General features: G+C 47.6%; 1 long non-coding RNA gene across 4 annotated transcripts in view; it reads right to left on the bottom strand.

Annotated features, from left to right (window-relative positions):
* LOC135906717 (uncharacterized) overlaps window positions 1–26,298 on the bottom strand; it is a 61,646-nt gene that overhangs the window by 20,944 nt on the left and 14,404 nt on the right. For all 4 annotated transcript variants that reach the window (XR_010565814.1, XR_010565816.1, XR_011507393.1 and 1 more), the window contains exons 3-4: window positions 14,206–14,285; window positions 1,000–1,098 (exon numbers count right to left, since the gene is read on the bottom strand). This is a non-coding gene — a long non-coding RNA (uncharacterized lncRNA). The remainder of the gene's footprint in view (window positions 1–999; window positions 1,099–14,205; window positions 14,286–26,298) is intronic.

Here is a 26,298-nt window from a genome sequence, read left to right as displayed (position 1 = left end):
ATCGCTAAAGTACTTGATCTGCTAAAAAGGCTAATAAAACTCAGTTATCTAATTACAGACCTATCTCTATACTTCCAACATTTTCAAAAGGACTTAACAAAATTATATTTCAGCGGATTTCAAATTTCTTTGAAAAACACAGCCTGTAAACTGACTGTCAGTAGGCTTTTCGAAGAGTAAGGTCAACCCAGCTTGCCCTACTAGAACAGAAAGAATTGATTTGAGAAAGTTTGAATTAAAACTGCTCACGCATGGGGTTATAAACAACTTCAGCAAAGCGCTTGACTCTATTAATCATGAAGTTTTATTAAAGAAGCTAGAGTAATACGGTATTCGTGGTATTACTTTAGATATAGTGAAAACTTATTTAAAGCAGCGGAGTCAACTTGTCGAAATAAATGGTGTCTGCTCCCAGATCAGGCAAGTAAAAGTTGGAGTTCCCCAAGAGAACATATTGGGCACCCTTCTTTTCAATGCATATGTAAATGAACTTGTTTTTGTGGATAGCGAACCTAAATATATCATCTACGCAGATTATATACTTGCGTGCCTTTTTTGTCAAACAATATTGTAAACCTAATTTCGACGGCAAATTCTGCCCTTGCTAAAATACATACATGGTCACAGGACAATGGCTTAAAATTTAACACTGGAAAAACCAAAGCTATTTTATTTCAAGCTAAAAATAAACCTGTGAACTTAGAGATTGACATTTCAATAGGCTCTTCAAGAATTGAGCTTGTCCGGTCTGCGAAAACGTTAGGTGTGTTTTTTGATAGCCATATGACATGGACTGGTCACGTAGACTTCCTTGTAGGAAAACTCGCGCAAGTTCGCTGGAATACTGTTCAGTTTAAAACCAGGGCCACGCAAAGTCAAACTCCTCTTATACAATATCCTCTTTCTGAGTCACATACACTACTGCTGTCTGGTGTGGAGTACGACATCTGTTACCAACCTAAACAGATTATTCCTGCTTCAAAAAAGGGTAATTCTTACCATTTGTAATGGTCCAGCAGATGTTCATACTGCACCTTTCTTCAAACAGTTGAAATTACTCATGCCGTGCTCTCTGCTAGACATCAGGCTGTCGTTAGCCTATCGTAAAGACGAGAAACAAAACCAGTCATACATTACGTCGCTAACGCAGTAAATTAGAAACAGAACAGAGTACAGTCCACGACCACCCGAACAATGGAATGTGCCACGTCCTCGAACAAACTACGCTTTTCAAATGCTACATCATCCCTTACCACGCCTGTTAAACACACTCATGCGCAATAACATCGATGTCACCCGATGCCATGTTTCGCATTTGTATGAGCTTTTCAGCGAAATTTGATCATGAGTGAATTTGCTGTTTCATGGTGCTTTTTGCAATTTACTGCTTTTTTCTCATGCGTAAGCTGCGGATTGCCTGATCTTTTGTGGTGTTTCTTGTTATATTCAAACTTTTCTTTTTGCCTGTCACAAGTTGATGCCAACATTGTATTCTGTTGTAATGTATTGTTTGTGCTGTCTGTCCTGAATCAGTGCCTGTGCCTGCATCAGAACGGCAAGTTGGGCCAGTTGGTTGGGATTCATAGCAAGGTGCGTTGCAGCGCAACACAAGACAAGGACAAAAGAAGGTATAAAACGACGAGACGGCGCTGTTTCTGAACTGATGATCAGTTGAGAGACAGCGACGTGTCGACGTCTTATACCTTATTTTGTTCTTCTCTTGTGTTGCGTTGCAACGAACCTTACTATGAACCTGTGCCTGCCGCTGCTGCCCTCAGACAGGGTTTTAAAGGGCAACTCCGGCGATTTCTCGATGTTCACTGAATATCAATAAAATTTTGAATATGTTTTCTTTTGCATTCTGATTATTTGTGCCGGACTATATGGCTGCAAATCATTTAGTTTTCTTGAAAATGAATTTTAAAGATTGGTTGCGTTCCGGACTCATGATTTTCTACAGGCCCCCTTGGGTTTGTGACGTCAGAGTCTACAACCCACTGTCGCTGAAAGCGTCGCTTAGGTTACCGCTGTCTAGTTCGGAAACTGTAAAAGCGCCCTGTGTCGTCAGGAGACATCATCAGCTTCGCTTCTTTGGGGTTGGCGCCACGTGCACTGCTTGTTTAGCACACGTTCTGCGTGCTTACATTATGGTAGTGTAGTATCTGACGTCATTCACTCATCGTGACGTCACACGAAGCAGCTACCCGTTTCGGTTTCGGTATGTCCGTTTATTGGTCGTTTAAAATTATTGATGAAGTTCTAAGCACATTGAACCACACTACAGGTGACAGGACCGTCAATATCATTTGAAAATGACAACATCCTAACATGGTTAAATAAACGCCGGAGTTGCCCTTTAAGGCCCGTCAAGTTGCACTGTGCAACTTTTTTTTAAGTCCCCCATAAATTGTATGTTTATGGAAAATAAAGGCCATTCGATCTGAGCTGACCCCGCCCTGTCGTTGCCGCGCGCCTGCTGAGGAAGGATCATACCTAGTTGTACGCCCGCTATGTGCAACGGGTGCCACCGGGGTTCTCTAAAATCGCTGCGTGTGAGGCGTTGTCGCAGGTGTCCTTTACGTCTAGCGCCAGTATGGTGCCGACTCTACTGGGTGTGATGTTGTCAAGGGTATCTTCCTATTACTTAAGAAACCAGAAGAAAGGGCCTTAAACGACGGGCCTGATTTGCATTAATCATATCATAAGAAGCCAACAAACAATGACACAAAAGACAACATAGAGGAAAATTTGTTGTACTTAATAATTCAATTAAAGAAATGATAAATTAATGAAAATCAAAGTGGATGAAAAAACAACTTGCTGCAGGTGAGGAACGATCCCACGTCTTCGCATTACGCGTGCGATGCCCTACCAGTTGAGCTACCGCGACGCCGTTTCCCATCCACTTTCTTGGGTACTTATGTTTCACTACATGAGCTAACCCTGGGAGTGTTAGCCAGCGCCACCACTCACAAACCTTGGCAGCGGATGTGCAACATCCTTTCTGCCGCAGGCGTCACGAGTACGTGATGAGTGCGTGCGGGTACATACTCAGCTGTGGCATTTGCAGCCGCTGGACGGGCGCTATGGCTACGTGTCTTCTCTCCTGATGCCTTCTTTTTTTCCTTTCTTTTTCAGATCTCATAGACACCTGCTAGTACTTAAAAGCACCTCAATTCTTCAAGCTACACGAAACTACTGGATTAAGGACATCATCTGGAGGACATTTCCTTGCTAATAATTGTTGGTGTTCACCATTCCTGGAGTTGCCGAAGACAGCGCATCCACTCCCAAACACCCAGTTTCTGCTATAATTTCGTTAATGTCACTTCGCCGCACACCGAGCCGGGCACTGGAGGTGCGGCAGTGTCGTGCGGCTTGTTTTGTAAGCAGGTCTTTTGCTTAGCGCAGCATGCGGCCGGAGATTATACGCTTCCGTATGGATACCTTTTCGTGGTTTTCCGGCGTTCTTGAGGTATCGCTTATCTCTTCATGACCGGAACGAGCTTTTATGGTTAATCTCCGCCGGTATACACTTAAATTTTCTTACTTAAAGCGTTATGTCATTAGCCGGCGTTCGGGCGTTCGCCACTCATTATTAATTACGTTGTGGTGGCGGCCTACTTCTGGACGGCGCCTGCGTGAAAAGTTAGGTGATGCGGGCGCCGACATACACCGAGCGTCAAAACAGCGGGAGAATTAAGATACTGCGTTCCGCGACGAAAAAAAAAAAGACGCATGCACGTACTTGGAAGTACAGAGAACAAATGAATCTATAATGACATATATTTATGACAAATTTCAGTTACTGGTGGGAGTAACCAGCTGTGAACATCAGTCGGAGTGAAGTGTGTGCAAATCGTTTCTGGCAGTGTACCTTGCATGCATCGCGTCACCCGGTTTCCCGTTTTGCAGTCGAATAATTTGGCTTGCCAGTGGGTCCACTGAAAGCAGACTTGAGAATAGGACCGGTAACTGGACAGCAAGCGCGCACTCACCAGTTATATACAAGCATTTATTTTTTATATTGGATATGCACAGCAAGACCTACCATAGCGTCCGCTTCTGACCTATAGTTCAAGCCTGCCTCTAAATAGTATTGCCATAGCGCAGGTTCAGTTACATTATCATAGTCTACTTTTTTGCCGTAATAGTTGTGCGGGATACCTACAAGGTGGAGAGAAGTAATTAATTAAGGGAAAAGGGCACACCCAATCCTAACAATTGCTACAACGGAAACCCATACGGGTCCCTCGAAATAAAAGCCTCGCAGTTGAAGAAAAATTCGTCCTAGTCCGGGACTCGAACCCGGGACTCGAACCCGGGACCACCGCCTTTCCGGGACAGCCGCTCTATCATCTCAACTAACCACGCGGCTAGCAGATGGCCGAGTGAAGTCGAATTTGTCAACAACTAGAAGCAAGTTGCTCCCTCAGCAGCAAGTTTCTAACCGAATATTTTGAAAGTGTGGCCTCTAGGCAAATAAACGAGATCCGGATCAACGCTCGCAAGAACATCCTGACAATAGATGTGAAAAATTCCGCAACACGAGAAGTTAAAGACCATTCCACAGTTAAGCGCAATCCCCGTCCGCTCCTTTATCACTTACAGGAAGGAGACAACGACTGGTGTTATTTCTGACGTGGAGCTTGAAATCGAGTATGCGGACCTCAAGAGACTTTTCAGGTCATCGGTGCGCATCCTTGAGATTCGCTGCTTGGGAAACTCCGGATGTATCAAGTTCATATTAACGTGAAGCTTTCTTTCCCTCTTCCTTCGACTTTCCCACTACTGCTGCTGCTGTAGGTTGCTGTCGCGCACACCGCCTCGGGAGATGACAAGCGCGAGTAAGAGAGGAAAGGCGACGGGAGAAACTCGTTTTCACCCCACCGCATCGAATGTACACAATTCCCTCTGAAGCTCCCTGGCCGTCACCACATTAGCCACTTGACAGCTGTAATTATCTGTGACACCCTTCAGAAGCATTGCAGAAACTGCAGCGCTTCCCTTTCTACTGACGTGCGAGGCCAGAGGGGACGCAGATAGAAATGTAGAGAGGAGAAGCAGAGGAGAAGAAGGAGAGGGAGGAGAGAGGGGGTGAGGGGGAGATGACGTGGGAAGGCAAGGAAACCCCCCTACTATACGACAGTGGTTGCGGGGAAACAGGATAAGCTTAATTCTAAGGTACGGTGCAGTACGTTATTGCTATTTCTGAAAAATAAACACCATGCAACTATGTCGAAGTGGGCAACTTACGCAGCGCGTGCAGAAGCAGAGCCGCATTAATTAAAGTGCACCGCAGGGTCCAGGAGACACTACAGAAGCAGTCGACCATTAAATCAACACTTCTGTGCCCACCGTGTTAGCTTTACGGCTATGGTATTGCTAGAGGTCGCGGATTTTAACCCAATCGTGGCAGCCGCATTTTGACGGGGCCGAAATAGAAAACGCACGTGCACTTAGATTTTGGGACACGTTAAAGAAAATCACGGTGTCAAAATTAATCCGGAGTCCGCCACTACGGCTTGGTTCATAATCTCAGTGTGGTTTTTGCACGTGCAGCCCCATAATCCAATTCAAGTTTAATACTTCTGCTACAATACGATATGCCATGTGAGGAAATGACGAAGGAAGTAATACCGGGTTTAATCTCGCATACCAACAGGCGGCTACAGTAGTAGAGCAGCAGCTTCCAGGTGTATTTTATGCGGACGACATTGTGTTGCTTGTCAACAAGCAAAGTAAGTTGCAAGGTCTGGCTAATATCTGTGGACAGGAAGGCAACAATTTAGGTATGAAATTTAGTGTTAGAAAATCAGGTGTTATGGTATTCAATGAAAACAGGGAACAGACAGTGGCAACACAGGGCCAGGAAATACCTCGGGTAAGAAAATATAAATACCTTGGTATATGGATAAACGAAGGCAATAGATAAATGGAAATACAGCAAAAAACAGTAACAGTGAAGGGGAAGAGAAATGCAGCCATAATGAAGCACAGAGCGCGATGGGGATATAATAGGTACGAGGTGCTCCATGGTATGCGGAAAAGTGTAAGGGTTCCAGAAATTGCTTTTGGAAATGCGGTTGTTTCCTTTAAATCAGGGGTACAATCAAGACCCGATGGGAACCAAAGGTCAGTGGGACGCCTCGCATTGGGAGCTCACGGGAAGACTACAAATGAAGCTGTGCAGGGTGATATGGGCTGAACTAGTGTTGAAGTGAGGGAAGCTCACAGCAAAATTGATTATGAAGAACGACTGAGGAATATGGAAGAAAGTAAATGGGCTGGGAGAGTGTTGGAGGTATCCGTACAGGAAAAACATTGATTCACAGTGGAGGAAAAGAACTAGGAAGCTTACCAGCAAGTATGCCGCCTGTAGGGTGGGTAACACAGCAACAAAGAACGTCAAGCGGAAAGTCAGAGGCTGAAATAATCTCATGGGTGGTGGCAATGGAAAAGAAACCTGCCATGAGTAACTACTTAAGAGGAAAAAACGAAATCAGGAAAGAAACAGTTTACGATAACTCAAAGGAAAGCTCATTACTTTTCGAAGCGAGATAGGAATGGCTTAGAACACGCACCTATAAAGCGAGATATAAGAAGGAGGAAGAAGCATGTGCTTGGCTCCGGTAAAGCTTGGGAAACGATGGAGCATGTTTTATTAGAATGTTGTAGGGGTTGTAGGACGGGCGTCGGGATGAAAAACCCAAAACTTGGGAGGTATTTATTCTACATTATATCCAGGAGGGGTGAGCGTCAATTAACAGTCGTACTGACATTACGGGCCGGCAGCAACTCGGACGCTGCGGCCCGCGGCAAGAAGTTCGAGAGAAGTGAATCAGGGAATCAGGGCATGTCCCAGAATGCTCAGGTCTCTCTGGAAGGCTTCTTATAAGCCCTTCGAGCACTGCAAGTCACGTCATGTTTGACCAATGGGAGAGTCCACTCCGATGACGCCACTTGCAGCCAATGGTAGGCGCCCGTGTCGTGGTGTCACACCTGGCGGCTTGCTGCGGTCTTGCCTCGCAGACTGGCAATGGACTTCGAACAAGGAGAAGGGGAGGGCTGCACCTGCTTCATTGTCGGATGCCCACCTGCTAATCCCGGCGGCGCACGAACTTGTTGGCACGTAAACTTGTTGCCTTAAACTTGTTTGCTCGGCCGCTTCTCTGGAATGCGCTTTCCTGCTTCTGCATTCCTCAATTAGCTGTGCTGCAATCCGATGTGGTCTGGGGAACTCGAAGTAATCGCAGGAACCAGCTCCATATCTAACAGCTCGTCCTCGCCCCGGTTGTTCTGAATGGCCGGTGAAATCAATTCGCTGGCCATGAAGAACGCTGATAGAAGCTGCAGGGTACTGGGGTCGAGCCACGTTTGACGAACTTCGGGATCCTTGGCCCTGGAGAACAAACGTCAAACAAACAAAACAGCACAGCGCTGCACCACGCGTAAGCGCAGGCTCTTCACCTCTGACTCGCCAGGCTATTACTGAGTCAAAATGCACTCTTATCTTTTATTTCCCCCAATTTTTACCAAACAGTTCCAACCACCCTTCCAAACAGCTATCCATTTCTCCTCGAATGCCGACAAGACCAGAGTACTATTGTTGTTGCAAAACAAAAGGGTCATTGACGATGCAAACAACAAATGAAAACAGCCGAACATAACATAAGTGGCCTAACTACACGAACAGCATGTTTCCAATCTATCGCAGTGGCGTACTCATCGCACGTAATGGTGCCACTGAACAATCTGGTCAACCTCACAAGTACGTAATCACAAGCGCACTAGCCTTGTGGTCGCTAAACAAAACGCGTACTTGCGTTGTAGGCAAACTTTTCATTATGCTTACTCACGTTTCTTCCTTTAGTCCCTCTAGGACTCGTGACTTAAACGAACAATTAAACTCGCGGGACTTACACACTCCGCAGAACTCTTAAAATGATGCGTCTTCTACTAACTCTTTCCACGCACGTTCACTAAAGAAGTCAGAATACGGCTGCCCTCAACACACACGAGCAACCCAGTCATAAATCTGCTTCCTTCCGTCGACACAGGACACGCGCTAATGGAACTAAGAACGCTCCTCCGTGCAAATCATGCACTCACTGCAAATCTACGCGCTTAACCTTAGAAAATTCAACACTTAAAAAGAAAGAAGGTTAAATAAAACACACGCGCGTTACGATAGGCCTCTCAACAGTAACCTTGACCCTCAGGTTACTCACACACACAAAAAAAACCTATCTACTTATTAATGAGCATCTCGCGAGACTACATGTTTACATAAACCTCATCTTTCAAATCACGGAGCTTCTCAAACGAAAACACAAACAAAGCTCAAACCTTACACATTGAAAGAAATCCTAGTCTCAAATCGCGAAATTTTCCGATGCTCAAAAATAAAACAAAATAACACGTTTTGCTTCTACGGAAGCTCTCTTGGCTTCCCGTTTCCGATTGCTTACGACTGACTCATACTTTCAGCCTGACCCGAGGTGGCCGAAGTTTCAAAGCTACTCTGGCTGCCGAGAGACAACAAAAGGGCTGATTCACTATCAGCTCCCCCAAGACGTTACGGTCTCCTGCCAATTTGCGTCCTGGCGCCCCGCTTTCAACACGAACTCGATTGACCGCGTCGCTACTCCCCACCTGGTCTCGTCCTGCCACCTTGCGTTTCTTCGAACTGCACGCTGAGCTGTGAAAAGAACTACGGAACGACGAGGAGCTTAACTGCCTCGTGCCCTTTGTCCGCGTCCGTGCAGAACATTCTTCGCGGTCCCCCTTTGACCTGTGGCTCGCTCGTTTTGGATGCGTCAACATCGTCCGTGACGACCGCACCTTTTTCCTCGCGCCCTGCCCTTTTGGGTTTCTCGCCATCTTTGGCGGCGCTACATTAATTACCGCATTCCTATCTTTAGGGCGCTTCTTCCTGCGGCGCTTTCTCTTTGCACTCGTTTTCCTGTCGCCTTCTCGTGCCTCGTGCTGGCCGGTACACATTTCGTCGGCCCGGATCGGTCTCTTACCCGCACAGTCTGAGTGATTCTCACTTAAATCAACACTCTCTCTGCCTCGACTGGCGGACAGCTCAACCGACTCTGGAACAATGCAGCAGGCTTTACTAGAGTTAGACAACTCGCACTCTTGCGAACTGCCCTCTACTACATTGCCCAGCTCACGCTGTGCATCGGCACACAGCCCGTCGGTATCGATCGCTGTCTCACGCGCACAGTCCGAATGATTATTAACTGAACCATCCCTCTCTAGGCTATCTAGACTGGCGGAGAGCCGCACCGATCCCTGAACAATGCAGTTGTTCTCTCGTGAGCTACGGAGCTCGCCACCCCGAGAACTATTCTCAACTGCATCGTCCAGCTCGCACTTTACTTCTGCACGCAGATCTGGCTCTACATGGGTGCTCGCTTCTGTCGGGTCAGCAGTACCCTTTTCTTCGCTAGCAACTTCGCTAACATTACCAGCGACGCACACACGCGGTAACTGTGCCAATTTGTTCGCAGCTGGCCTAGCTGTCTCCACAGTCATCTGTTGGCACAGCACCTCGTCGCTCTCCTTGCGGCCTTTAACGGCCTCTGTTGCCACTAAGGCATCGTTAGCAGCTAGCCTTTTCCCTTTACTTATGAATCGGCAGCCAATCTCACAGGCACTACTCTTCTCGTCGGCTTCTGGCGAAAGTCCGCTAGACACTTCCTCATTCTTTCGCTCTGTACTACCCACAGAATTCTCAGACAGCCGTTCTCTCTGTGCCAATAACTGATCACAATGCCGTATCTCTTTGATCAGTGCTGCCTTCTCTCTCTCATACTTTTGCTCCCGCTCATGCTTACGTTCCTGATACTCACGTGCGCGACGCTCACACCTAAGAGTAAGTTCTTGAAGCTCCTGCTTCCGTTCATTCTCGCGTGCTTCACGCTTATGCTCACTCCTAAGTTCCCGTCGCTCTCGCAAACGTACACGACGCGCACGCTCCCGTGGCTCCTGTATCACTTCCCAAGCAAGCTCAATGCTTTTATCATCATTGCCACTATCTTCAATCGCCTTTATGATAGCTGGCGTTTTCATCCGTTCGTCCACCTCAACACCCAAATCGTCGCACACCAACAACAAGTCTAACCTCGTCAACCTTCTAAGATCCATGGCAGCTGCCCCGACAGGTGGTTAAAACTGTTTTCCTTAATTAATTTGTGCAAACACACAATGCAACAAATTCCCGATTCCCAGAACTATCAAAATTGAACACACAACCTTTGAGTCTGGCGAATCATAAGGAAAAAAACCACGCGCTCACTTACGGTTGCAGCACCCTGCCATCCGGTTCATTTGTCCGCTGTTCCCGGCTCCTCCGGACTCCCTGGGTCGAAGGCTCGCTCCTTCTTCGCTACTCCCAGTTTCTTCGGACCTTTTTCGACGAAGGCTCTCTCTTCTTCGCTCTTCCCGGTTCCTTATGATCTCTCTCGACGAAGGTTGATCCGTAGTGCTGCCACCAGCTGATGCGTTCGGAGGCGATCCTACCGCTGCCAACCAGATGTAGGGGTTGGAGGACGGGCTCCGGGATGAAAAACCCAGAAACTTGGGAGGATTTATTCTACATTATATCCAGGAGGGGTGAGCGTCAATTAACAGTCGTACTGACATTACGGGCCGGCAGCAACTCGGACGCTGCGGCCCGCGGCAAGAAGTTCGAGAGAGGTGAATCAGGGAATCAGGGCATGTCCCAGAATGCTCAGGTCTCTCTGGAAGGCTTCTTATAAGCCCTTCGAGCACTGCAAGTCACGTCATGTTTGACCAATGGGAGAGTCCACTCCGATGACGCCACTTGCAGCCAATGGTAGGCGCCCGTGTCGTGGTGTCACACCTGGCGGCTTGCTGCGGTCTTGCCTCGCAGACTGGCAATGGACTTCGAACAAGGAGAAGGGGAGGGCTGCACCTGCTTCATTGTCGGATGCCCACCTGCTAATCCCGGCGGCGCACGAACTTGTTGGCACGTAAACTTGTTGCCTTAAACTTGTTTGCTCGGCCGCTTCTCTGGAATGCGCTTTCCTGCTTCTGCATTCCTCAATTAGCTGTGCTGCAATCCGATGTGGTCTGGGGAACTCGAAGTAATCGCAGGAACCAGCTCCATATCTAACAATGTGAAGATATCTGCCCAGAGGTCGATTTAGGCACCACTGGCCTGCTTGAAGCCCTTGGGCTCAGCGAGAGCAGGGGAAAAGTAAACATACCCGCAATAGAGATTAGTACGAGGCGATCGGGAGATTGGTGGAAGAAAAGTAGGGAAACGACAAAAAAACGGAGACGTACAAAAGCAAAGTTCGCAATAGGGGATCAGAAAATTTGGTTGTGGGAGCTCATAGTGTTTTGTTTTTCTTTTTTAACCTAGGTAGGACATTAAAGGGAAGCTGAAGCGGTTTTCAATTTCCATGAATTGCTGGGATTGGGAAGAACAGACCTAATAATTTACGGTTCCGAAATTTTTTTCTTCGTTTTGTTAATATAAGGGGCGGAAATCGCTTTCTAAATCACCCCCGCGGACACGCCCCCATCGCTTCCCGGAGCGCCGGGTGAGGAGGTTACCAGAGGAGAGAACCGGCGAGAGTGACGTCACTGGCGGGGACCGAGCTGCCGGACCGGCGTGCTGGCATGCGCTGGCATGCCTCCTTCCGTCCTGCGCTTTACTGAACGACGCTACGAGAGATTTGCCGCCGCCGCCGCTCACGTTTGTTTTGCGATTTTCGTAGACTGTTCTTTCCTTCTGTGCTGCGTGAGTGCCTACAGCCAAGGGCGCCCAACATGCCCTCGTTCTGTGCAGCAATCGGCTGCGCGAACACACGCGGGCGAGACGATGTGGTGTTTCACAGGTTCCCGAAGCACAAGAAGCTTGCAGCGCAGTGCGGTGAGGAGAGATAAGTTCGTGCCGACGAAATCAACTGTGCTGTGCTCGGACCATTTCCGCGATAGCCGGATAGCCTTACGACAAATGCGGAAACGCGTTGTTGCTAGCGTTGCTATACTCCGTTTCATACATCAGGTGCAACGCTGTGGAGGCTTGAGATACTTCTTGCAGTGGCTGCGTTCGCACTTAGAAAAAGTTCGGTGTTTCTTGACCCGATTTTTGAGAAAACTTTTTATATATAAGCTCAGTTCTGAATGAAAAAAAAAAGAATTTACCCCATAGAAACAATCCGTGTACTTATACGGCTGCTAACACGTTCTTTTAAATCAATTTTCTTTTCGGCATTCTTTAATTGCAGCCCGTCGCGGCAGCTTCACGTGCATGCTCGCGCGAGCAAATGCCGCTGGCACGCTGCGAACCATAGACGGAAACGCGCGCAGTAATAAATTTTGGAAACCGGACTTCGTGCGTAGCTTCCACAGCGTTGCACCTGAGGTATAAATTTGAGTATAGGCTTGCCTAGTGACATTCGACGTACGGTTGCAGTTATCATGTTTACCACACGGCGGTGCAAAAACTGCCTAATATCTTTATGTCAACACTAGCATGGAGCGCGCATACCGATTCTTGATCGAGCCACAATCGCAAAGTCGTCGAACCATATTCTGAATAGTGCACATATAATCCCCCTGACCATCTCGATCTGGATGTGTATGATAAGCAACTTCCATGACTGTACCTCGCAGCACTGCATGTGCGCGCTTTGAAACGCGGCACTTATGTTCGCGATCGTGTATCAACGCTCAGAAAACCACGGGACTTCAGACAAGCAGCGGCAAGGTGCTTGACATCGCGGAATTGTACCCGTGTTTACAATCTAATGAGAAGTTAGTGCTTCGGCATTCTTCCAGCAGCAAGTTCCCAGTGACACTTTAGCGAATTTTTTCTCCCGTCATTGGAACGTGCAACTACATAAAAAAAAGCATACGTAACAGCTAAGATTTCCAGCACGCGAGGTGTACACATCGCTCTCGCTTTTGGCACACTCAACATCGTCGTTGCCGCCGTTGCCGCCATCGTTTTCCGTATGGGCTGTCGGTTCGAACATGTACGGCGAAAATACAAGCTGTCCGAGACAGCGAGAACGTTCCATAATGCTTACAACTCAGCTATGCAGCCAGAACAGAACAGCGTGCTACGCTCTCAAACGGCGGCGCCGACCGGCGACTGCCGCCACTGACGTCACAGCGGCTCCGACCAATCACGGGCAACAGCGGCGTTCGCGCGATACCCTGAGGCGCTGGTGCGCGTTTTCATGAAAAAACAGCCGCTTGCGCTTGTTTCCGCCCTTTTTGAACGAGATATTTGTGTTCAGGAGACTCAAAACTGTAGAATGCCGCAGAGAACTCATTTTTTTCGAAAAGTGTTTCAGCTTCCCTTTAAGCAGTACAGTAGCAAGAGCTTGGCGGTGCAACCCACCGCCCCGTTCCAAAGGGGACGCTCATAACATCCATCCATCTATGACAGCGCTCAAGCCTCTCAGATGTTATAGAATATGGCGCACAACAACGCCTCAAGCAAATACCTCTCCCTGTGTGTTCTGTGTACTACGCAGACAAACAGCAGTGGTGCACGCAATGTAACGTTTAACACCAACTCACCATTCTCGTGTTAGCCTAAACGTTGAAGAAATTAAGCTTTAGCCGTCAACATCACCGCTAATTATCGTTAATCAAAGCTTCAAGCACAGAAAGCATCGCTTACATCGATTCCCTCAGTGCGCGGGATCTGCATAATGTTTTGCTTCTTGGACATTACCAGCGTCTGTCAAAGTGGGCCACGTGATACACCGTGTACTACCATTCGTTCATGGGCCTCTTCAATGCCATAAATGTCTACAAATAGAACACGTAAGCGCTGTTTGTAAAAGTAAAGGCACCTGCTCGCGTTGCGGCGGAGAGCATAATACCGCCGACTGTGAGTCGTCCTCATTAGAATGTCCCAACTGTACTATAGTTCTCATGAGGCGACTTCGAAGGAATGCCCGAAGATGAAACAAGAAGTTCATATTCTTCGAAAAATGGCAAGAGACCAGTCTTCCCGTAAAGAGGCTGTTCAATCTGTTCGCCAAAGTGACCAACGCTCGCGAAAGAAGCATCACAAAGCCGCTTCAAAAGAACTACACAGCGGCGCACAGGCGCCACGACCACCTCTGCCTGTGCGTGCGTCGAGGACGGTAACGGCGCCTACTGCTAATTGAAGGTCGATGAGAGCACGCGGCGAATACTCACCTCCACCGGCTTATACAGACACGGAATATCCTTTGCTGCCCTCTGGACCCACGGCTATGACAGCAGGCACCTGTGGTCCTCTGCGCCATGAAGCCAAGAATGATAGGGCCACTGAAACCGGTAGCACTACGGGCAAGCAAGGAGATCGACACAATGAGAAAGAAAGCGTTCAGAGAATGCTGAAGCACCTGGTAGAGTAAATGCGCGTGATTCTCGGTGGTCTCCAGAATTCGGCCGCTAATTAAAGGTGTCCTGCAGGTGCTCGCCATGCTGGAGCCGCTTATCGCAGCTCTTTACATGCTGTAAAACTTTTGTTTGATGCTTGTGCTGATCACGCAGGTCCCCTGCGTGATCAGCACACACACCAGCTTTGGCTTAGCGCCTTTATCTTTAGGTTCACTTGATCTAGTGACTACAGACTAGATACGAAACCCGATAGTGGCTTCATGGATGAGATTTCTGAATGTTTATCATCAGAATGTTGAACTTGCTTTCACCGTTGCGCATCCCTCTTTCTATATCATCATCATCCCTCATCACACCTTTATGTTCCCGTTCCCCCTCCCCCCTGTGCAGAGTAGCAGGCTAGAGCGCATTAGCTCAGGCCGACCTCTTACTTCTTTCAAATAAAATTTTACTCGCTCTCTCGTCAGGTTGCATTGAAAGATGTCTCATGACCTTGCCTGTAAGAACTTGAGCAGTCTTCCAGTTTTCTGGCGTTGCCTTTGCCTTACGCCGAGTTGCTTTATTGTTAGCTCACTAGTGCAAATATGTGAAAGAGGCTTGCTTCGCAAGACCATGCAGCATTCTCGTTCCCGTTCAAAAGCGCTGACATGCATGTTCCTGTAATAAAATCCAGACCCGCCGTGGTTGCTTAGTGGCATAGTGTTGGGCTGCTAAGCACGAGGTCGCAGGATCGAATCCCGGCCCCAGCGGCTGCATTTCAATGGGGGCGAAATGCGAAAACAGCCGTCTACTTAGATTTAGGTGCACGTTATAGAACCCCAGGTGGCCCACATTTCCGGAGTCCCCCACTGTGGCGCGCCTCATAATCAGATCGTGGTTGTAACGCGCGAAACCCCACAATTTAATTTTAATAAAATCCACTTGACACACAGCGCGAGCTCTAGTCGTTCGCTCCACTATTCGGCACATAACTGCAGCGATGCAGCGTGCAGCATTGGCCACATCGGTGGATAGCAGAAGAATACTTTCCCGTTGATGTTCCAGCTCACATTTATTCAATGAGGTCAGGAATTCGGAGGGTACTTTCAGTGCTGCTTACCGGTAGCTATGGTGACATCAAGTTCATCCAGAGCATAGATCTCATTGCTGGCACATAAAATGCGAGTGTCATCAACTTTACCTGCTTTCCACTGTTGCTTCACTCCCCCTTAAAGCCCACTGTTTAGATGAATTCCTGGTTGAAGGTTTATGAACTCAGTGTATTCAATATGGAGGATAAGCACAGCACTGAAGCTACATTGCAAGTGCCAGAAAGGTACATTGTGATAAATTCAAGAGTCCAAAATATATTGGTCAGGGTTGCATGCTAAGAGCAGCTTCCATCATCCTGGAAAAGAATTATCATTTCATCATCATCATTATTTTATCATCATCAGCTATTGAACATGTTATATCTCGTCAGGCAGTCATCTTGGATGTCGAAGGCCCTAGCCCTATATCGAAGAGAGCAGTAGGATAGAATACCGACCTAGTTGATACGTCTTTATATTTGGTAACGCGAAAGGACACGCTGGCACACAAAAGAAAGGAGACGAGGTTGCAGATTTACTGAGGTTGTAAGTTAAGCACTGAACAGAGCCCCTAGTCATGGTTGCTTAGTTTAAATTATGGAGCTTACGTGCCAAAACCACGGTCTGATTATGAAGCATGCCGTAGTGGGGGACTCCGGATTAATTTTGACCAGTTGGAATGCTTTAACGTTGTTAGGATCGGCCTGCAGGGGTACTGCTCTGCAAAGCTATTTCAGCCCGCTGCACGTGCTCCGATCGATCCGCGGTGGTGGCGCCCTTCAGAGAACCAGTGAGGACGACAGCGCTAACCGACCATGAACATCCTTAATCCACCATGCGCCTCGTTCGGAGAAGTGGTGACTACAGGAGAAAGCCAGCTCTGGAATTTAGAGGCACCAGCTGGGGTCAGGCGTGACCAGCTGGCTACGGGGACGCGCTCAACTCGATTTCGGCAAAGCCAAAGTGCGTACGGGTGTGTGTGCCCTCCAGCTGAAAGGCGGCTCGACTACGGTGCCTGGTCGGCTCGCCTACGGTGCCTGGTCAGCTCGTCTACGGTGACTCGAACGTTTCCCTCACCTAGGGATCTAGGGACCAATGGAGTGTTTATAAGCAGCTGTTGTCGACTGCTAGAGTGTGCTCGTCGTCGTGAGCTGCGTACTCGTCAGTGTGTTTGGAGCGTCGTGCTCGTATGTTGTATGCTTCGTTTTGCGTGCTCCAATTGGGAGCCACGCTACACTGTCAAATGTATCTCTCGTTTAAAATGTAAACACTGTAAATAAACCCTGTACGCCTAAGTTCCTGTCTACGTCCTTCAACGCTTACAAATGGAGGCAGCGGCGAGGCCGTCCGACAACTCCCAGAACGGTATGCCAGCGGTGGGATCATCCGACAACTCTGACAACATGCGCACAAATATAAGTATGCGGGCGTTTTTGCAGTTCACCCCCATCGAAATGCAACCGCCGCAGCCGGGATTCGATCCCGCAACCTCGTGCTTAGCAGCCCAACACCATAGCCACTAAGCAACCATGACGGGTATGGTTGCGCGGGAACCGTTTTTCTCCTTCAGCAACGCATCATTGTACGCAGCTCTGGGAATTCCTCCAGGTACAAGTGATGACTCTTGCGAATGGGCGAACACCTCGCTTCGCGTTTGTGTACACGGCATAGCGCGCCATGATGCCGCAAAAACATTGTTCATAAAGTGGTGGTACTATCCAGCGCGTGACGGTACATTTGGCGTCGCACCGTCTCATTCACAACAAGTCACAATTTCTTGAATGTAAGGTCAGAGTTTCAATTCGCGGCGACGACGGAGACTGCATTTAGATTTGAGCCTATAGCGCAAAAGCACTCTACCGAGCTTTGGGGACGCGTTAGAAATCTTCCAGGCACTCAAAATCAACCCGGAGCCCTTCGCTCTAAACCGCCTCCCGTGGTACCTATGTTGCATTGGGACGTTAAGCCCCATCTATACTTGAACGAAGCAATGTTACCATATGTTTGTTATCTGTGGGAACATGGCTTCGGGCAGAACATTATTCACGTCGATGCGAGCTGATGATATCGTAGAGTCTTGTGCTATCAGGGACAGAAGGTTTCATGCTGACTGCTCACCGGGGACTGGCACTTCAACAAAAAGCAAGACTGGCCGAAATCAAACCTATAATTATTTCGATGGGCCGCTGGCGTCGGGCCAGTGTGTCACCATGTTTAGTTACTTTTTTTATGTTTTTAATGTCTTGCTTTCGGAGTGTTTTTTTTTTGCTTTTATTGTGAGGGCAAAGGCGTCTCACAATATTCAGAAGCAGCAGTTCGCTATTCAAAAGTTTTTAATGACTCGAATCCAGCATTTTCAACAAATGACGCCCTCATTAAAGATGTCAACCCTAACGCAGGCAGGCATCGGAAAGCACAAGTTTATTATGGACACGTTCCTGCAGTTTCCCATGTGTTCTTCTTTTTCGTTTTTTCTTTGTTTTTTTTTTCTCGCTGCAAAATAATAAGCTGATCTGCTTAGGCAGAGGAAAAGTCGACTGTGTTATTCCTTCTCCCCTACTCCATGAAAAGGAAAACGCGCCACTGTTCTGCAAATTACCGAATAATGAAATACGGCGCCCACTCGTCGTTACAGTTGTCCTAATGACTTCGTTTTTTGCCTTCAGGCTCAAATCTTTTCTTTCCTTCTTTTTTCTGGCGAAACCGGCCCGAGAGCGTTCGTTTGCACACGCAGACTGGCAGAGTTGCACGCACACGCATGCAAGAACAAAATGGGGCAATGCGAACAGAATTGCATGCAAATGAGCGAAACATTCTGCCTCTTGGGCAAACTCTTATCAATGGGGAATAGCTGTACCGGAAGGAGGCTTTGTCCCTGGATCGGTCCACGTTAAAGCGTACGCCTTCTCCTCCATTCAAGTGATAAGTAATGACCCTCTCTCGCTGTACAGCCGCAAGCCGTCGGCCCCGCCGCCAAGCAGTGCCCGAAATTACTCACGCATTACAAACGACATGATGGAGACCCGCGCGCACTTGCCGCCCTAATGCTTCTTCTGTTCGCGAGCCTGTTTCGCGAATGGTGGCTCGTTCAACACACGGGTTCACTCTCGTAGTGCCCATTTAAAATTGTCTATTTACATTGTGTACGGTGCGCGCACATGTTTCTCTACTTGGAGGCACCAACACAACGACTCGTTGCGGCAGGGGGTGTAATAAGCAGATCCGGCAGGCCGATTGCTGTGATAATGGCTCGGCCGCTGTTCTTAGTGCAGATGATGGCAAATCCAGCGTCAGCTGGTTGTGCGTTTGCAGCGTCGCGCGTACAAGCACGTTCGGGTGGCAATGATGTGAAGAAGAAAAAAAGAGTGAAAGGCTGCAGTTTAGCTTTTACGGTGGGCTTTAAGGTCGTCGAAACAGCCTTGAAGAAACTGAATAATTTGATGGATGGTCATGGTAGAAGCATTGCGTCTTTCTTTTTACAGCGAGGCTGTTTATGGCTAGGGTTCCGTGTATTTTTCGTGTCCGTCAACAAATCTGCCTGTACTCAGCTCCCGAATTTCATGCAAAATCGCTTCATTCTATGCAAAAGCTTATAGGTCTCATCACTTGGATATGCATTTTCACTAGATTAGTCATGAATATGCACCATTTTCAAGATCAGTAGACTCTCAGATAGATACTTTTTTTTGGCTTGCTTACGGGGGTATGAGCCATTGCTTAAAGGGCCCCTTACCAAGCCCCATGGCAAATTTCGGTTATACGCTGGGAGTTTTTACATGGCCTCTCGGGCGCGTTCCGCCGCAGAACTTTTTCAAATCGGCTCATTAACAGCCGAGATAGAAATATTTCAGTGCCGCGAACCCGTGATTTCAGGAGGCGAGCTCCATTGCCAAGCAAAACACTCTCTCCATTTGCCCCGTCTAGCCTCCGCAAGCGAAATTCCTCAACTGCATTCTCCCATACCCGACATCGAGGATCACGTGGCACCTACGTCACGGGCCCCGCCTTCACTTTTTTTTTATTCTCCTCGCTTTTTTGCGGCACGGCGCGCTTCCGCTGACGCTGTCGTGCGCGAGCTGTTGTCATTCACTCGTTTTGCGCAGCGCACGATTTTTGGCGCTGTGCGCGAGGACGCCTGACTAGCGGTATGCGTCAGTGCTACACGAATACTGAGGCAGACAAAAGCGGATTACAGAGCATGATCCCGCGCTGGAATACGGCAGAAAATGACATAGTTTTGGTGTCTGCGCACGCGACTGCACCACGTGGGAACAAATTTACGAAACGGAAGGGCATCTCTATTGCTGCGGTTCGAAGTAAAACAAAAACATGCAGACATTCGGTTTGTGTGTTTTATTATTTCTCTAAGCTTTAATTCGTCTATTCAACCAACATATTGCACAAATAATAGATGTTGCCTTGAATAATTCTCGATATCACGTCTCACCACGAGCGACGTCACAGTGCAGACACATGTACGTAGGCGCACTACGCTAGCACGTGTACGTCATCCTCCTGCTTAGAGCGCGGCGGCCGCGAGGAGAAGGGAAAACGGCGTTCGGTTTGAAATTTCAGATCTTTCCGCGGCGCGTAGCGATGTAATACTTTGCAGACACGATCGTTATCGCGCAATGCGCTTGTCAACTCAATATGGCCAGACCTGGTGAGGGGCCCTTTAAGGGTATATCAGCCATTAATTGTCCTACGTGACGGGCAAATTTCTCGTTGGGTAGGCAGCGAAATGCTTACGCCAATAATAACAGAGGTGATACGAGAATGTGTGTGTACCTGGTCACGATGACCACCGATCAGGACAATAAATGTGTTCGTACCGTTGTTCGAAATTCTGTGTCACCTCTGTGTCGTGTGCTAAGCAGCTTCGCTGGTCATCCACCTTCACAGAGTGGAATGGCTCACGCTTTTTTTCTATTTTTTTAAGTATAAGATGCATGTGGTTAAGCTGGCTTAAATAAGCTCGCGTACAGCTTCTCCGTTGCTGGCAAAATCTTACCTGCTGCATAAAGCATCGCTGGCCTCGTAGAGTCGTTAAGTCTTGCCGTTACCTCCAAATGTGCCGGTCCCGCGGTCTGACATGTCGATGACATACTGAATAGGATTCGCCATCAAGTAGTTAAGAAGCGACTTGCACGACATCGTCTTTCAACAGCTGCCAAGTCACTGCCTTCTCATTGGAAGTTAGCAAGCAGATGCAGCAGCCCGATAGACGCATGATAGTATCAACTGTCCTGTCATTTCGTTTTCTACAGTGGATGCAGCGCATAATCTTGCACGAGAGCTTGCGTGGGCCTAATGGAATTCAGCTGACTTCATGAACCAGCGTTTTTGTTTCTTGGAGCATTTCCAACACCTCCGCTTTCGGTTCGTCTTACCACATCGTAAATTAATCATTATATATCATCGATAGCTTGTAGTGGCGTTCACAAATACACACTTCGTTTTCATTGGAAATCTCGATAACCCCGCATGTGCAGTTTGTGGACGCAAACAGACTGCTGCGCACTTTCACTTTGGTTGTCCTCTCTTCAATGCGCAAAACGCGGTGCACCCCACCGCACTTGACCAACACCACCTGGTGTTGACTTGACGCACTCGACAACCGTCCCTTCACGGAAAACGCATTTGACCTTGCTTCAAGACAACGTCCCGTCCCATTGGCTTTAAAAAAGACGCCACTGTGTTTTTCTGAAAGCTTGTGGGCTGCACGACCGACCCAGTGATTTCTATGTACCTCATAGAGCATGTCTATAACGATGCTCCTCCGCTATGGCAGCTACCCACAAAGCGCATTAGGCCACGTATAGGGCAGCGGCAAGATACGTTAGACAAATAATTACTCAAAGAAAAAAATACAGAAGGAAAGAAAAAACACATAAAAAATAAAACAAGAATAGTGCGCAAATGAACAATCACACTTACTGGAACAAAATACAAATGAGGTATTTAAGAACAAAACATAAAATAACATATTAATAAATAACTTGCGCAAACTTCATTTCACATAAATGATAAAAGAATAGAGATGAAGAGAAAAGAGAAGAGAAAAGCAAAGAAAATACTAATTAACAGGGTAATTATGCGGACAGTTTCTTTTCACTGCCATCTTTGTTTCTTTCCTTCTCATATTTTGCACACATTATCCTTCCCCCATTAGAGGTAAGCCAATTAGTTTGGTTAGCCTTGTTGTCTTTCATCGTCTATTTATCTCTCTGTCTCTCCTCATGGGAGTCCCCGTGTTGAAGGACATTCAAGAAAGCACTCCACGGCGGCAATCCATGAACCCATGTTCAATCAATCCTTGTTAGCGGCACAAGAAACCGTGAAACGAACCGCCCCTTTTAAGTAATCTACTTACGAGTATTAACGGACAAAACGCCAGCATCTCATTCGAAGACAATGTGCGCACCAGTTTAATTTTTGTCTGTTTCAGCACATTTATTTTATCGCTAACGTTCTTGAGGAGCTGATACAGTGGAACCGGGAGAACAATATGACATAAATATTTATACAACTCTTTACGCGACACCGCGCTTAAATATTCTGGAATAGGAAATACTACTGCCAGAAAACGAACCGACTAAAATCCGATATAACCCTCCATTTCACTTCGCGCTCTGGTAGGACAGACAAGCCCCACGGCCCCACCTGCATTCAACTGGCAAATCATGCTTATGAGTGGCTACTGGACGTCTTGATAGAATTGGATAAAATAATTATTCGGAAACCGGGCCAGTTCAATGATTGCTGGTTTCAACGAAGTGGTTTATGAGAGCCATGAGACGAGCTATACCATCAGAATAGTCCACAAAGTTTTTTTTTGACTTGGTGAAGTGAGCTATTCGGCCCATGGTATGTCCAAAAGAGGAGGAGGGTCCACTGTTTGGCCGTCATTGCATGAGGACAAGGTCATGGGCTGTGGAGTAGCTGAAACCGAAAAGAGATGTTGAATTATCATTGGTTCGGAGGATATACCGCTGCATAACAGTGAAGAAAGACTATATCTGCACTCTTCGTAGGCGACGTCCCTGTTTCCGAGCGATCTTATAAATACGAGTTCACAGGACATTACTTGTCGCCCAGCGTTGCTCGGGAGAGGGGGGTGGCGGTTTCGCTTGCGACATTGTCTTTCGATACATCTGGAGGCTACAAAAAGAGAGAAAAAGAAAATTACTTATTTTAGCAGATCTAAAACAACGCTTGGTACGTACACATCACGAACAACGTGTGTTGTTAAGAGCGGACCTCTAAAGGCGCACGAGATGTGCAAACAATAACTTTAGTTTTACTCTAGAAGAACTGCTGATTGGCCTAGTTGGTATTTGCTGGAGCCTATAGTTGGCTCTTTAGTTAATGCTGGACTTTCACAGATATCATTAGTTTGCAGATGCTTACTCGACCAACATAAAAAAAATTACCGACGATTACGTTACTTCCTAATGCGAAATTTGAGCGCAGCAAATAAGCTGTTTCACCTTTTCGATAGATTGAGGCAAAGAAATCGAGCAACACATGTATGCGCTGTCACAGAATTTTTTTTTTGTTTTTCACACGTATTCCTTTAACAAAGACTCCACTAACAGTTCTTGACAGTCATGAAGGAAGCTTTGTGGTCGGAGAAATAGACTGATATATGTTCGACTTGGTACACCAATGCTTGATTCTCAAAGACGAGATCTATACAAGTGCCTCGCGAGGTTGTCACAGCCGTGGGACGCGTTACGAGCGAGAGGAACGGGATGTTCTCCCGCATTAGTGTTAGGAAATTGCTGTTTGTCTTTATGTCAACATTAAAGTCCCCCACTACTAACATCGGTGTGGATCGATGGACGGTTAATGCGAGTTGCAGGAAGTGCACGACGTCTTTCGTGAGTGCGGTAGCGGACTCACGAAAGCGGTATCAGTCGGTCGCTGCTAGCGCTGGGGGGATGAAAGGGGGGCGGAACTGGTTACGAGGCCGACGATAACGCCGACGACGAAGCGAAACCCAGGAACGGACGCCAAAGAGCCATTTGTGTAGCCAGCCCTCCTCCAGTCTCTCCTCCTCCCTTCCATCATCCTCCCTCGCCCGGAGAGCCGACAGCGCGCATGCGCGGCGGCGGAGCAGCAGATTCGTCGGCGAGCTGGTTACGAGGCCGACGACAACGCCGACAACGCCGACGACGACGACGACGCCGACGACGACGACGACGCGAAACCCAGGAACGGACGCCAAAGAGCTGCGCTCTAAAAAACTGTATGAAGGATTCCCGCCGGCTGCCTCAGCGGACCCTGCTTGAAGGCGGGAAGCTCGGCAATCGAATCTCTGGAGTCTTCGGAGCCACGTTCTTGATTTGCATCTGCCAGTCGCGCTAGTTCCACAGATGCCAGAGCCACTCGCGCTCCTCTATACGCACCTTGTGCTGAAGGTTTCCTTAGTTGACAACACCGCCAACACACATAGCCTGGTGAGCGATGGAAGCAAAATAAGAGGAACATAATGACGTGACCCATACAATTACTTATCACGCAGTAAGAGTGTTCTAGATGTGAAAATATCGAAGTGTACATGATAGGCATGCCTGTGATCGAGATTAAAAGCGCGAACATTCCCGACGAAGCTCAGTGCATATACGGGCCTAAAATTCAAAGGAGCGATGAAATGTGGGTCATTGTGGTTTTTATTAAAACCTTTATGATATCTCGTTTTCTTCGCGTCTCAAGCGGCCGGTGTCGGCGGCGCAAGGGTGATAAATGAGAGTGTCGTAGCACCCTCTAGCCGCTGCAAGGTACCTATGCGCCTTTCATGTGCCGTGCGCTATCTTTGTCATTGGAGAGATTTAGGTTAGGGGACGCAAGGGCTTGCATATGCAAGGACTAGGGGCGATGGTACTGCACATGCGCAGACCCAGACGTAGAGGTCTGCGCATGCGCAGTACTGTGACCCCCAGTTCTTGCGTACGCGAACCATTTGCGTCCCCTAATCTAAAACACTATTGTGCACGAACATCCGAGAACAAGTTCGCGCGCGCTGGCGTGCGAAAAGCTATGTCTTTAACAGCTCTCACAGCTCCTGTGACTAGAAGAAATGCAGTTTGAACCCATCAGTTGTGCAGTCATCGTCCGAACCTTGTACTCGGGCAATATTCAAATTTGCCCATGCTAAGCATGCCGGCCAACGGAGCTGCGATGGGTGCTATAAGGGTTTTATATTCCCGTGCGATGCACCACGTGTACATTCGATTGATTGATTGATTGATTGATTGATTGATTGATTGATTGATTGATTGATTGATTGATTGATTGATTGATTGATTGATTGATTGATTGATTGATTGAGTGAGTGAGTGAGTGAGTGAGTGAGTGAGTGAGTGAGTGAGTGAGTGAGTGAGTGAGTGAGTGAGTGAGTGAGTGAGTGAGTGAGTGAGTGAGTGAGTGAGTGAGTGAGTGAGTGAGTGAGTGAGTGAGTGAGTGAGTGAGTGAGTGAGTGAGTGAGTGAGTGAGTGAGTGAGTGAGTGAGTGAGTGAGTGAGTGAGTGAACCAAGAAACGAACGAACGAGAGCGCGCGTGCGTGCGTGTGATTATGTGTGAGAGGCAGAGAGAGAGAAACAGTAAGTTTCCCTCCTGGACATATGACCGTCGCATTTCACAAGAAATATCAGGATATTTGACAGCCTTTGTGCTCTAGATCTGCATGCGAAAGGCCTCGCAAGGCAACTGATTTCCACTCGGTCCTCGAATTCAACTAACTTCTACACCGTGCTGAAAAAAAGATGGAAAAGAAAAAAAAACACCACCGTCAGAACCTTTCCGCCGGACGCGTCTTGCCTTTTCTATTTGTTATTGTCTGCACTAGGATTAATTCACGAATCAAGCACCTGGGGCCCCATTATCAGTAAAACGTTTCTTAATCAAAGACATTTTTCTGGTGCTAAACAAACGCACATTACATTGACCAATATGCTAATTGAATCGTTTCTATATATAACTGTCTGCCAACTTCAACCATATCTTCGTGTGTTTGTTTTTCACTTGATATTCAATATACGCCACATCTAACTCCCATATTGGAGGAGAGGACCGCTCCAGAACCAGACACTTTACGAGACAGAACTGACAAATGGCATTGTGAAATAAGATCATCGTATATAATATACCCGCCGTGGTTGCTTAGTGGCTATGGTGTTGGACTGCTAAGCACGAGATCGCGGGATCGAATCCCAGCCACGGCGGCCGCATTTCGATGGGGGTGAAAACACCCGTGTACTTAGATTTAGACGCACGTTAAAGAACCCCAGGTGGTCGAAATTCCCGGAGTCCTCCACTACGGCGTGCCTCATAATTAGAAAGTGACTTTGGCACGTATAACCCTACAATTTAATTTTTTTTGTATATATATATATATATATATATATATATATATATATATATATATATATATATATATATATATATATACAAAAAGCAACGTGACATAGCACGTTGCTTGCTGTGGTAGCGGGAGAGTTCTCTTGAGACTGAACACCCAGCATGCACCCGCCAGCTGAATAAGCACGTTCCCTCAATGGACTGGTGGCAGGGCAGCATGATGCGGCAGTCCCCTGTTCTCTCGGATCCGAACTGTCGAAACTATAGAGCTGCTGTGCGCGACCCCTAAACGTACATTCTGTTCCATAAAGTATGGCCATCACGAATTGATCTATCTGCACGAGGTCAGAGAGCTTCCGTCGACCTCGACTTTACGCGAACCGCTCGAACTTTCTGCTGACACATTTTATCGGCCGATCCGTATAGAGTATATCGCCCATGCGGAAGCATTCCGCGCTATAAAACTTCCTATTCG

This window comes from Dermacentor albipictus, chromosome 1, assembly GCF_038994185.2.
Source record: "Dermacentor albipictus isolate Rhodes 1998 colony chromosome 1, USDA_Dalb.pri_finalv2, whole genome shotgun sequence".
NCBI lineage: Eukaryota > Metazoa > Arthropoda > Arachnida > Ixodida > Ixodidae > Dermacentor > Dermacentor albipictus.
This window is presented reverse-complemented; position numbering and strand designations above follow the sequence as displayed.